Raw genomic sequence first — 10,369 nt, forward strand, 5'->3', positions numbered from 1 at the left:
TATTAAATTAGGAAGTCATATCTACAATTATGAAGGTATAGGAAAGGCTTGTGCTTAGGTTTGGACAGCTCGGTCATACATGGATCCAGAAATCATGGCAAGGGCTGTCTCTGGAGACTGGGTCCAATGCTTTGTCAGATGCTGTGTGGATGAGCTTATCACACTCTAACGAGGGATGGTCAGAGGTTGCACATCGGGAGATAACAACAAATGGACTCCTAGTCTATTCTTGGGTTCCATTTGGCTCTGAAAGTATTTATTTGTGTTTTATTGCCACATTTAGACTATGTTTTTAGATATATAAAATACTACATAATATATTTGTTTCTAACAAGTGAGAAATGCCATTAAATTCTGGCAATGAATCTTTCTCTTTTTTTGCTGTGGTGGGGGAGGCATTTTTGAATGATTACACTATGGTTCAGTCCTAAAGACATCTCTTTATCTTACCCTTCATGTGGCCATGCAGGTTCAGGTGGTGGTTCAAGATGAGTATGTAGGTGAGATATGACCTTATAGCAAGCCACTTGAAATCATAGAAATAGTCATCAAGAAAGTATTTTTTTTTAATCTCATCTCTCATTTCAAAACCTCCTTCCTCATGATAGGCCAAAATATGTCACTATCTACCAGTGGCTGCAATGTCATTCTGTTCCCAGTTTTCACCATTTCCCTTGTGGTTGTGGGTACTGTGATGTTCACTGCCCTATCCCACCCTGGGAATGAAAGGTGGAGTCACCCTTCTCCACTTTGCCAGAATGCTACTAGAAGACAGTGCTCAGCTGTCAGCTGCCTTTGGAGATGCCTTGACTGGAGACAAGTATTTCAACCCATTGCCACTCCTTCCTCTAGAGCCTGACTTATCAGTGTGGGGGGTAGAGCCCTTTCACTCTAACTCAGGACAACTATGAAGGAGCATCCTAGTTTCTAATGCCCCATGGGGTTGGCTTAGGCCTGAATCACAGCTCAAATTCTCCCTCTGACCAATCTTGTTTTCTTTCTCTTTTTGCCAAATGTGCTGATTTCAGAATAAGCCCTAAAAAACACGCTGCATATTAGTAGATGTTTCAAGTCTGCTCCTGTGGAATTCAACCTGTGATAGCTGGTACCAGAAGAGACAGGTGGAAGCAGTCACTGGAATGGGATTTGGGTCTAGATCCCTAGATGTCTGGTGGCAATGAAGATCCATTCACTAGAGGTAGGTGGATAGCTCCTGGCTCTATAATATTGCTATATAATTATTAAGACTTTTGTTAGACATAAACTAAATGGCACACATATGGAAGAGAATGTGATAGCTTATGCAATATGTTAGGCTTTTGAGAAATATGGTGAAATGGTAACTTTAAGACAGTAGACATTGGTAACTATCACTAAACTTTACTCTTGTAAAAGATAGTGAAGAGCTGATTGTGATTAACTGACAATTAAAATCTAAATGTGACATCCACTTGGTCTTCTTGGTAACATAGGAAGAGGTTTTCATCTGTAGCAGAAGAGAAAGCTAAGAATCAGGCTCAGTATTTAATTAAAAGAGTGACTGAGCTCCAGAGAAGACTAAACTCTTAGCCAAAGCTGGTAGGCTAGTCAAGGTTAAGGCCTGGGTCAGGAAGGAATGAGATGACGAGAAATGGGAAGGGGACATCTAGGTTGATGCATCACAAAATCTTGAAGCCTGAGATTCTCCTGAACCCTCTGACCTACAGAAGTGGTTCATATCTCCTTTCTAAGGTGATGTGAAGATGGTGCATGGGATCTCCTTATAAGACAACATGTGCTTCTTCCTCATGGAATATACCCTCCACCGCTTTCCTGTCTACTAGGTCAATGACGAGGGCTAAGTCACAACATAATCTGGGTCTGCCCAGGGAGGGAAAGAGTGTATTCTCTGAAGGAACTGCAGGGCCTTGCTAACTTGTTCAAGCTGGACACAGGTGAAGACTAGATTATGAATGTGTGGGACCAAGGAAAGCAGATTATGCATTTGATGAGTGTATTGTTATAGGAACTCTTTCCTGGAATACAGGATTTTAACACCATTGAAAAGATTCCTAGAAACTAGTCTAAATATGCTCCTAGGATGGCTCTTAAAAACATGGAAAAAATGGTCATTCATACTAATTGGAGTAGAAAAGATAGATTTCTGTGGCAGAAGGTAATAGAAAGAATCATGGAAATAGCTCAACAAAGTAGGCATGTGAGAGTGGATGTGCTATATAAGGGTGAAAAATTCATGAGATGACTACATTCTACAGGAGGGCCAGCAGGACACACCAGTGACCACAGCAGTAAGGAATGTGCTGGAAAAAGGAGCATCAGCATCACTGAGAGCTCAGTGGTGCGTCTCCTCCTACAGTAGGTGTTATTAACAGAACTGGGTTCACAGATAACAATGGAATCATAGGAACCCCAAGCAGTAGAGGTCAGGTGGCAACACTTATCTGTTAGAAAGAAGGTAGGAGCAATTATTGTAATGAGTGACAAGGCTGGATGCCATCCAAGAAGACCTGTTGTAGAGATAGTTGATGGAAGTCAGTGTCCTTAGGGACAAAATAGGCAGACATTCCATAAGGGTACTGCTCAAGAGAAATCATAGGTGGATGATCATGATTTTGTGTCTAATTTCTGAACCTGAGTTAACTTTGGACTAAGAACCCTTCAAATGAAAAGGTTCACATCCCCAAGAGGAAATATATGTTCATAAATATGTCCCCCAGTCATTTTCCATAAGGACCCATTATCATTTACTCTGATGACATTACATTGGAAAAATGGAAAGACCTAAATATTGCTGATCGGAGCTGGGAAAAAACAGACCACAAAAATGAGAGTATAGTAGGAGCCAGAGGGCTGGGTTTCTGGAACCGCAGCCCCGAGTCCTTGTTTCTCCTCATATTTATTTGTTAACAAGAACGCGTAGCAATGACGATGTTTATCCGAATGAGCAAAACAAGAAGTGATTTGAAAAACACTGCTCTACTTATATGTTACTTATTAAAGCCCTTTCTTTAAAGCTTCCGAGAAAGTGGACAAACCAGAACATTCTGCTTTCATGTGTGCTCAGTGTGCTGAGAAACTTCTTGGTGTGCCAAGAGTCATATTCTTCCAGTCTCATGTTTGCACAATACTGGAAGACATATAGAAATACCTTTGATTGTCCCCTTCTTCATCAGCCTATGGTTTCAGCCTGCAGCATTTCCCCTTTTTCTTTTACTTTGCAAATTTTGTAGCATAATGACATTGACTGCATGTTGATGAAATGTGATTATTTGTTGTGTTGTTGTTCTTTTCCAGACTATACATAAACAAATAAGCAATATTATTAATATCACAATAATCAACAAGGTTCTTCCTCCCAAATACTTCAATTGATATTACGGATTTAAATTACTAACTCCGTCAGCTATTCCTTCTAATAAATCAGCCCCTGAAACTAATTTTAACAGTTGTGAGAAAGTTTCAGAGATACCTTGCTGTAATTTCATAATTTCATCTGTTATGTTTCCATGATTTATAAGGTGCTGTCTTACTTTATCCCATGAAAATTCAGACTCATTCCAATGAATAATAGTTATATAGTATGTAGTAAAATTCCAATCACATTTTAAAGTCATTTGTCATCTTAAACTTTGTAACTGATCTCCTAACATAACTACTGCAGATTCTAAATCAGCTATCTCAGCATGCAGTTGACTATTTGTCTCTGACTATTCCATAGTTTCTTGGCATTACTATGCCAATTTTGAACAAATTCCGTGGTTTGTATTCCTTGATGTAAAGCAACCCCAGCAACTGCAGCAGTAGTGGTTACTGTTATAATACCCATAATTATGGCTATTAACATTCCTACGAACCATTTAGCTCTTTTTTAAAATTCATTAATTAAAGTATGAATTAACATAGTAGAGGAAGACTTAGCCCAAGGACGAGTCATATGTACAGGTAACTATACTCCTGATCTTGCTTTCAGAATGTATAATTGTTGTTTAGTCCAATTAATGTTAATGGACAAATTTATACAAGTATATAAAGAACAATTGGCACAAGTTAAGGTCCGATGTGTTTCATTCCACTGACCAGGTCCGATCATTAACACATATGGGAGTGTAACACAAGCTTTCACATCACGTGAGCCATTTTTTGTAAACACTAAGGTGAACTTTCTAGTCTCATTTGAGAGACTACCTTTCCGTGAGTGCATTTTTTTAAATGCAGTGACTAGTTTCCATATGTGTTTTTGATGAGGATACCCTGGCATATAATGAGAGGGTGCAGACAACCCTCTCCCATGCCACACTAATCCTTCACTCTGATTGGAATGTGTCTCAATACTATTGTGAGAATTATTAATGAGATGCCATTTCAACTCTTTTCCTTGTAATTTTGTTCGGTCAGATCCCACAGGGCTTTGATCAATGATGCTTCCATAGGAAGTATTAAGCAACTGCCAAACCTCCTGCCCTATACAATCAGTCCAATGGATCCAGTCATCCAACTATAGGAGTTGTACATCGCTCTCCAATGAATCCTGTTTTATTAATAATATTGCCTTTAAAGGAATATCTTGATAGAATAAGCAATCTCCTTCTCTTAGATTTTTTATTATTATTTCTTATAATAGATAACCATGTTTGTCGATTTGGCTTCAGACAATGACTAATGTTACCAATACAAACAGGGGGGCCTTCAGACCCCAACTCATAAGAGACATTTAATGTTAGTCCTTCTTCTTCAGGTTTTAATACTCCTCTTTCGTCATAAGGGCCTGGTAACCAACCAGAGTCATTTACATACACAGGAACTGTTGGATCCCACCATGCTATTAATCTATTTAAAGGTGGATTAGGTATGTATGCCCAATAAGTATAATTTTCTGCTGTTATTACCTGAATAGATGTTAATGTCAACATAGCAAGAAACAAAGCTTCAGGAGTCATACTTTGTCCCGAACAAGTTACCACATTCTGCCCTTCATTACACAGTTTCTTGATTTGTCCCCATGTTGGAAATGATGCATTTGACGAGTAGTGGCTGCTCTTCTCTCTGTTCTTCCCAATGTCAAGTTCTCCATTTCTTCAGTGGGTGGTTGAAAATCAAATTGAGGTCTCTTATTCATGTCTTGCTTTGATCTGTCTTTGTGGTTTCCAAAGTTCTTGTTTTTCTGAAATGACATGAGCAAAACCTCTTCCCCAAGGTTTTATCCATCCTTTTTCCCATATATCATTATCATTGTGATATCATATTGGTTGCAATTCTGACAATGGTTTATCCTTATTAATATTATGTTCCCAATGCCTCTGAGCTGCAGTAAGACCATATCCTGCTATATTCAAAAAATTTAATGTATATAAAGCTCTTAATATTCTTACTCTTGGGGTCTTTATTCCCCCTTTTTGTTTAAATAACATATCTTTTAATGTCTTATTAGAGCGTTCAACAATTGTCTGTCCTTGTGAATTTTATGGAATGCCAGTAATATGTGTAATTTGTCACTGAGAAAAAAAAACTTTTTAGTTTTTGACTTGTATAGGCAGATGTATTATCTGTTTTTATAGTGTGTGGAATTTCTATAACATTAAAAGCTTTTAATAAGTGGAGAATTACAGCATCAGCCTTTTCTTTATAGAGCTGCAGCCCATTGAAATTTAGAGTAATTATCTATGGAATTATGTACACATTTTTGTTTGTCAAATTTAGAAACATAGGTGACATCCATCTGTCAGATATGATATGTTTTATCTCCTCTTGGATTTATTCCTGGTGGAAAAGGAATTCCAGGTACTTGTTGACACTGATGACAAGTTGATGTTATTTTTTTAGCTTGTCGTTGAGTAAAATTAAATCATTGTTTTAAATGTCTCCAATTTGTATGAGTCTGTTTGTGGTATTGATCAGCCTCCTAGAGGAGAAATTAATAATTGATCAATATCATTATTACCTTTTGTCATTGGGGCAGGCAATTGTGAATGAGCTCTTATATGAGTAATAAAAATAGGAGTATTATGTGATAATAAGATGTCTTGTAACTGGTAAAAGAGAAAAAACAAATCATTACTGTTATCATGTGGTATATAAGCAGTAACAATATGTCTAACAGTATAATAACAGTATTGTGAATCAGTTACTATATTAAGAGAAGTAGATATATCTTGTAATAGCAAAATAATAACAACTAATTCAGCCTTTTGTACAGACTTATAAGGCGATTGTTGTACTTCATGAATAATGTCATTAGTATAACCAATATATCCCAATTTATTAGCATCAGTATAAAAAGTAAGAGCATTCTTTATGGGTTCCTCTTGTATTATACTATCAATAATGACAGATGTATGTTTTAAAAATTGAAGCCGTTTATTTTTTGAAAATTATTTATAGAACCTAAGTAATGACTTAAAGCAATTTGTTAATTAATATTTTCCTGGATAGCTTTTTCAATCTGATCATTAGTTAATGGTAATATGATAGTTGTGAGATCTTGACCACTCAATTGTCTAAATCTCTGCCGACCTTTTGAGATTAATTGTGCCATTTTGTCAAGATAAGTAGATAATCGCTTATTTTCTTTATCTGGTAAAAATACCCATTCAATAATAATATCAGATTCTTGATCTATGCATCCAGTAGGAGAATGGGGAGTAGGGTTAATGATTAATTGAAAAGAAAAGGAAAGAACTATATGATCAACATAGGCTTGTTGAACATATTGTTCTAAGATCTGTAATTTTTTTTTGGCCTGACTACTTAATACTCGTGGGCTGGAAATATCAGAATCTCCTTTTAAAGTGTCAAACAAATGTTGTAAAGCATAATTAGGAATTCCCAGAGAAAGTTGTAACCAATTTATATCTCCTAATAATTTTTTGGAAATCACTTAAAGTTTTTAATGTATTTCTCCATATAGAAATTTCTTGTGGTTTAACATGAGTCCTTTTTAAAATATATCCTAAATACATATAAGGTTCTTCTTTTTGTATTTTCTATGATGCATATTGTGGTAAAAATTTTTTGAGCAGATATAAATAGTTCAATAACCTGTTCTTGTGTCTCCATAGCAAACAAAACATCATCCATATAATGAATAATAATAGCAGTAGGGAACATTGTTCTCAATTTACTCAAAGGTTGCTTAACAAAATGTTGACACAAGGTGGGACTATTAAGTATTCCTTGTGGTAATACTGTCCATTGGTATTGCTTCATTGGTTCTTGATTATTAACAGAAGGAGTGGAAAAGGCAAATTTTTCTCTGTCTTTAAGTTGAAGGTGTATAGTAAAGAAACAATCCTTTAAATCTATAATTTTAAGTTTCCGTGATGATGGAATCATAGCAGGCTGAGGTAAGCCTGGTTGTAAACGGCCCATGGGTTGAATAATCTTATTGACATTTCGTAAGTCTGTCAACATTCTCCATTTTTTTGATTTCTTTTTAATCACAAATACAGAAGAATTCCAAGGACTTGTAGAAGGTTCAATATGATTCTTTGTTAATTGTTCATATACTAATTCTTCTAATGCTTTTAATTTTTCTTTTGTTAGTGGCCACTGTTCAGTCCATATAGGTTTTTCTTGGAGCCAGGTTAAAGGAAGTATATACTGAGCAGTGGCCCTTCCTATAAATTTGGATACCCAAGGCCTATTTTATCTTGTTTTCCTTTAATTTGTAAAGCTTGTATAACATTGTTCATTTTTTCCTAACCCTTTTTTTACTATTATATCCCATTTTAGCCATCATATTTTTCACTGAAGAATTTAAAGTAGGGATATTAAGAGAAACACCCCATTCTGCTAATAGATCTCTTCCCCATAGATTTATTCCTATGTCTGCAATATATGGTTTTATTTTTCCTTTCTGTACTTCAGGACCAATACATAATTTTACTTCAGTGCTTTGCTATATATCTGTAATTTGACCAGTGCCAGAAAAGGTTGCTTTAATTTTAGTCATAGGCCATTGATTTGGCCACTGTTCTGAAGATATGATGGATATATCTGTACCAGTACCTAAAAGACCTTAAAATATATATCATTAATAAGTAACATTATTTGAGGACGATTGGAATCTAAAAGCATTTGTAAATAAACATTTTTTCCAGTACTACCAAATCTTCCATTTCTAGAAGTTTTTAATGTCTTTCCTTTAACATAAGGTAAAATTAAAAGTTGAGCAATACTCTGATCTTTGAAGATTTGTAAAGGCTCATCTACTTGTGCCATAATTAAAATTTTTCCATTATCATCAGAATCAATAATTCTAGGGAAAGCAGTTAATCCTGCCATTGTCATGTTATTTCTACCTAAAATTAACCCCATTGTTCCTTCCGTTAAAGGTCCACAAATACCAGTATGTAATTTATATCTACTTAATGCAGGCTTTAAATATGTATTTTGAGAGCTAGGTAAATCTAAAGTTGTACTTCCCCTTGTTGTATGGTAAAGAGTTGAGATCGGCTTGAATGTGCCATCCCATTGCTGACTGGGTAAGTCTGTATTAATTGACCCACATTTTTGATGAAGGGACCTTAGAAAAATTCTTATGAGATCCAGTGGATAAATCACATTTATCCATATTGTGGGCTGATTTTTGTACTTCAGCCGTTAATGCATGATATTGACTCTTCTGAACCATTATGGGTGATTCATCTGAAGAGGGCCTTGAACCTGACTCATGTTGAGAGGAATCATGGTCAGAAGATGCTGCTGATTGCCCAGGAGAAGACTCCTTATTTTGCCTGTGGTCCTTTCACTCCTTAAATAATCTTTCATCATTTTTTTGAGATGACAGGGAAGGCAATGGTTGAGAAATAAACTCATCAGCAGAAGTACAAGGTCGGGAAATATGTCCCATGTCACTCTCTGTATCAGTGCCCACTTGTCTAGATTCTTCAGAATCTGTGCTCTGAGGTTTTAATACAGAAGAAATTAAGGAACATAACGACCAGACATGAACAGGTATTATGTCCCCTCTTTGTTGTGCCCTTCGTAGAGCTCTCATTACCTTTTTCCACACTTTATAATTCAATACAGTTCTTCCCTCAGGATGAAACCAATAGCAATGCCGATGAACATGATGAAATAATTCCTGAAAAGATTTGTCTTTAACCTTTACCCCTGAGCGCTTCAACAGTTCCTTAAGCAATGTCATATATTGAGACTGAATTGAAGGGGAATTGCCCATAACTCTGGCTCTGAGAATCCCGAAATTTTCGCTTACCTCTGAGCGGCCGTCTTCCCTTTCGTTTCTGATGAAGCTGTCTCTCTGCTTCTTTGATCCTGCAGACTATGCCAAATGCTGCTGATCGGAGCTGGGAAAGAACAGGCCATCAGAAATGGGAGTATATTAGGAGCCAGAGGACTGGGTTTCTTCTCATATTTATTTGTTAACAAGAGCGCGTAGCAATGACGATGTTTATCCGAATGAGCAAAACAAGAAGTGATTTGAAAAACACTGCTCTACTTATATGTTACTTATTAAAGCTTTCCTTAAAGCTTCCGAGAAAGTGGACAAACCAGAACATTCTGCTTTCATGTGTGCTCAGTGTGCTGAGAAACTTCTTGGTGTGCCAAGGGTCATATTCTTCCAGTCTCACGTTTGCACAATACTGGAAGACGTGCAGAAATGCCTTTGATTGTCCCCTTCTTCATCAGCCTATGGTTTCAGCCTGCAGCACCTAAATATTTTTGAGGACTGTTGGACACAGGACAAGAAGTGACATGGATACCCAGTGACGTAAAGAATCATATGGACCCCACCTTAGAGTCAGGGTGCATGGGAGGTAGGTAACAGATGGAATTCTGGCTCAAGTCTGGCCTACAGATCCCATGAACCTACCTGATGGCCATTTTTCTAGTTCCTGGAAGTATAGCTTATTAGAAAAGAGGATCAAAACCAACTTGTACTGATTTGGAAAGGACAAGAGTAGTTCACTTACAGTTTGCCTCAGGGCTATGTTGACTCTCCTGCCCTCTGTCACAAGGCAGTCTGAACTATGTGAACATTCCAATGAATATCACTTTCACCCATTATATCAATGATAAGATTGGATTATATTATATAAAAAATAAAAAAGCCTAGTCTATGTGTAGGACACATTTACTCCAGAGGGTGGAAGATAAACTCTGCAAAGATTCAGGTACCTTTCACATCAGTAACACGTTTAGGGACTCCTGCTCTCGGGCCTATCAGGATATTCCCTCAAAAGTAAAGATTATACCATGTGTCTCAGCCACAAAGCAGGAAGCACAACACACAACTCTTAGTAGATTACCTCTGGTTCTGGAGGTAGTGCAGTCCATATAGTTGGGAGCACTGCTCTAGATAGATCATGAAGTGTATAAAGTGAAAGGATGCCAGTTTTGACAGGTACTC

The 10,369-nt window shown here is 36.8% G+C and overlaps 1 long non-coding RNA gene across 2 annotated transcripts; it reads right to left on the bottom strand.

Moving 5' to 3' along the window:
- Positions 1-2,825: 2,825 nt before the first annotated feature.
- On the bottom strand, positions 2,826-9,832 carry LOC141422553 (uncharacterized). 2 transcript variants are annotated; one of them, XR_012447179.1, is made up of 2 exons: positions 9,215-9,832; positions 2,826-5,899 (listed from the first exon to the last, which is right to left on the bottom strand). It is a non-coding gene; the product is annotated as an uncharacterized lncRNA (long non-coding RNA). The 2 variants fall into 2 exon arrangements; XR_012447180.1 differs by having other exon boundaries at positions 2,826-6,026.
- Positions 9,833-10,369: the final 537 nt, after the last annotated feature.

The sequence above is a fragment of the Castor canadensis genome, chromosome 4, assembly GCF_047511655.1.
Source record: "Castor canadensis chromosome 4, mCasCan1.hap1v2, whole genome shotgun sequence".
Lineage (NCBI taxonomy): Eukaryota > Metazoa > Chordata > Mammalia > Rodentia > Castoridae > Castor > Castor canadensis.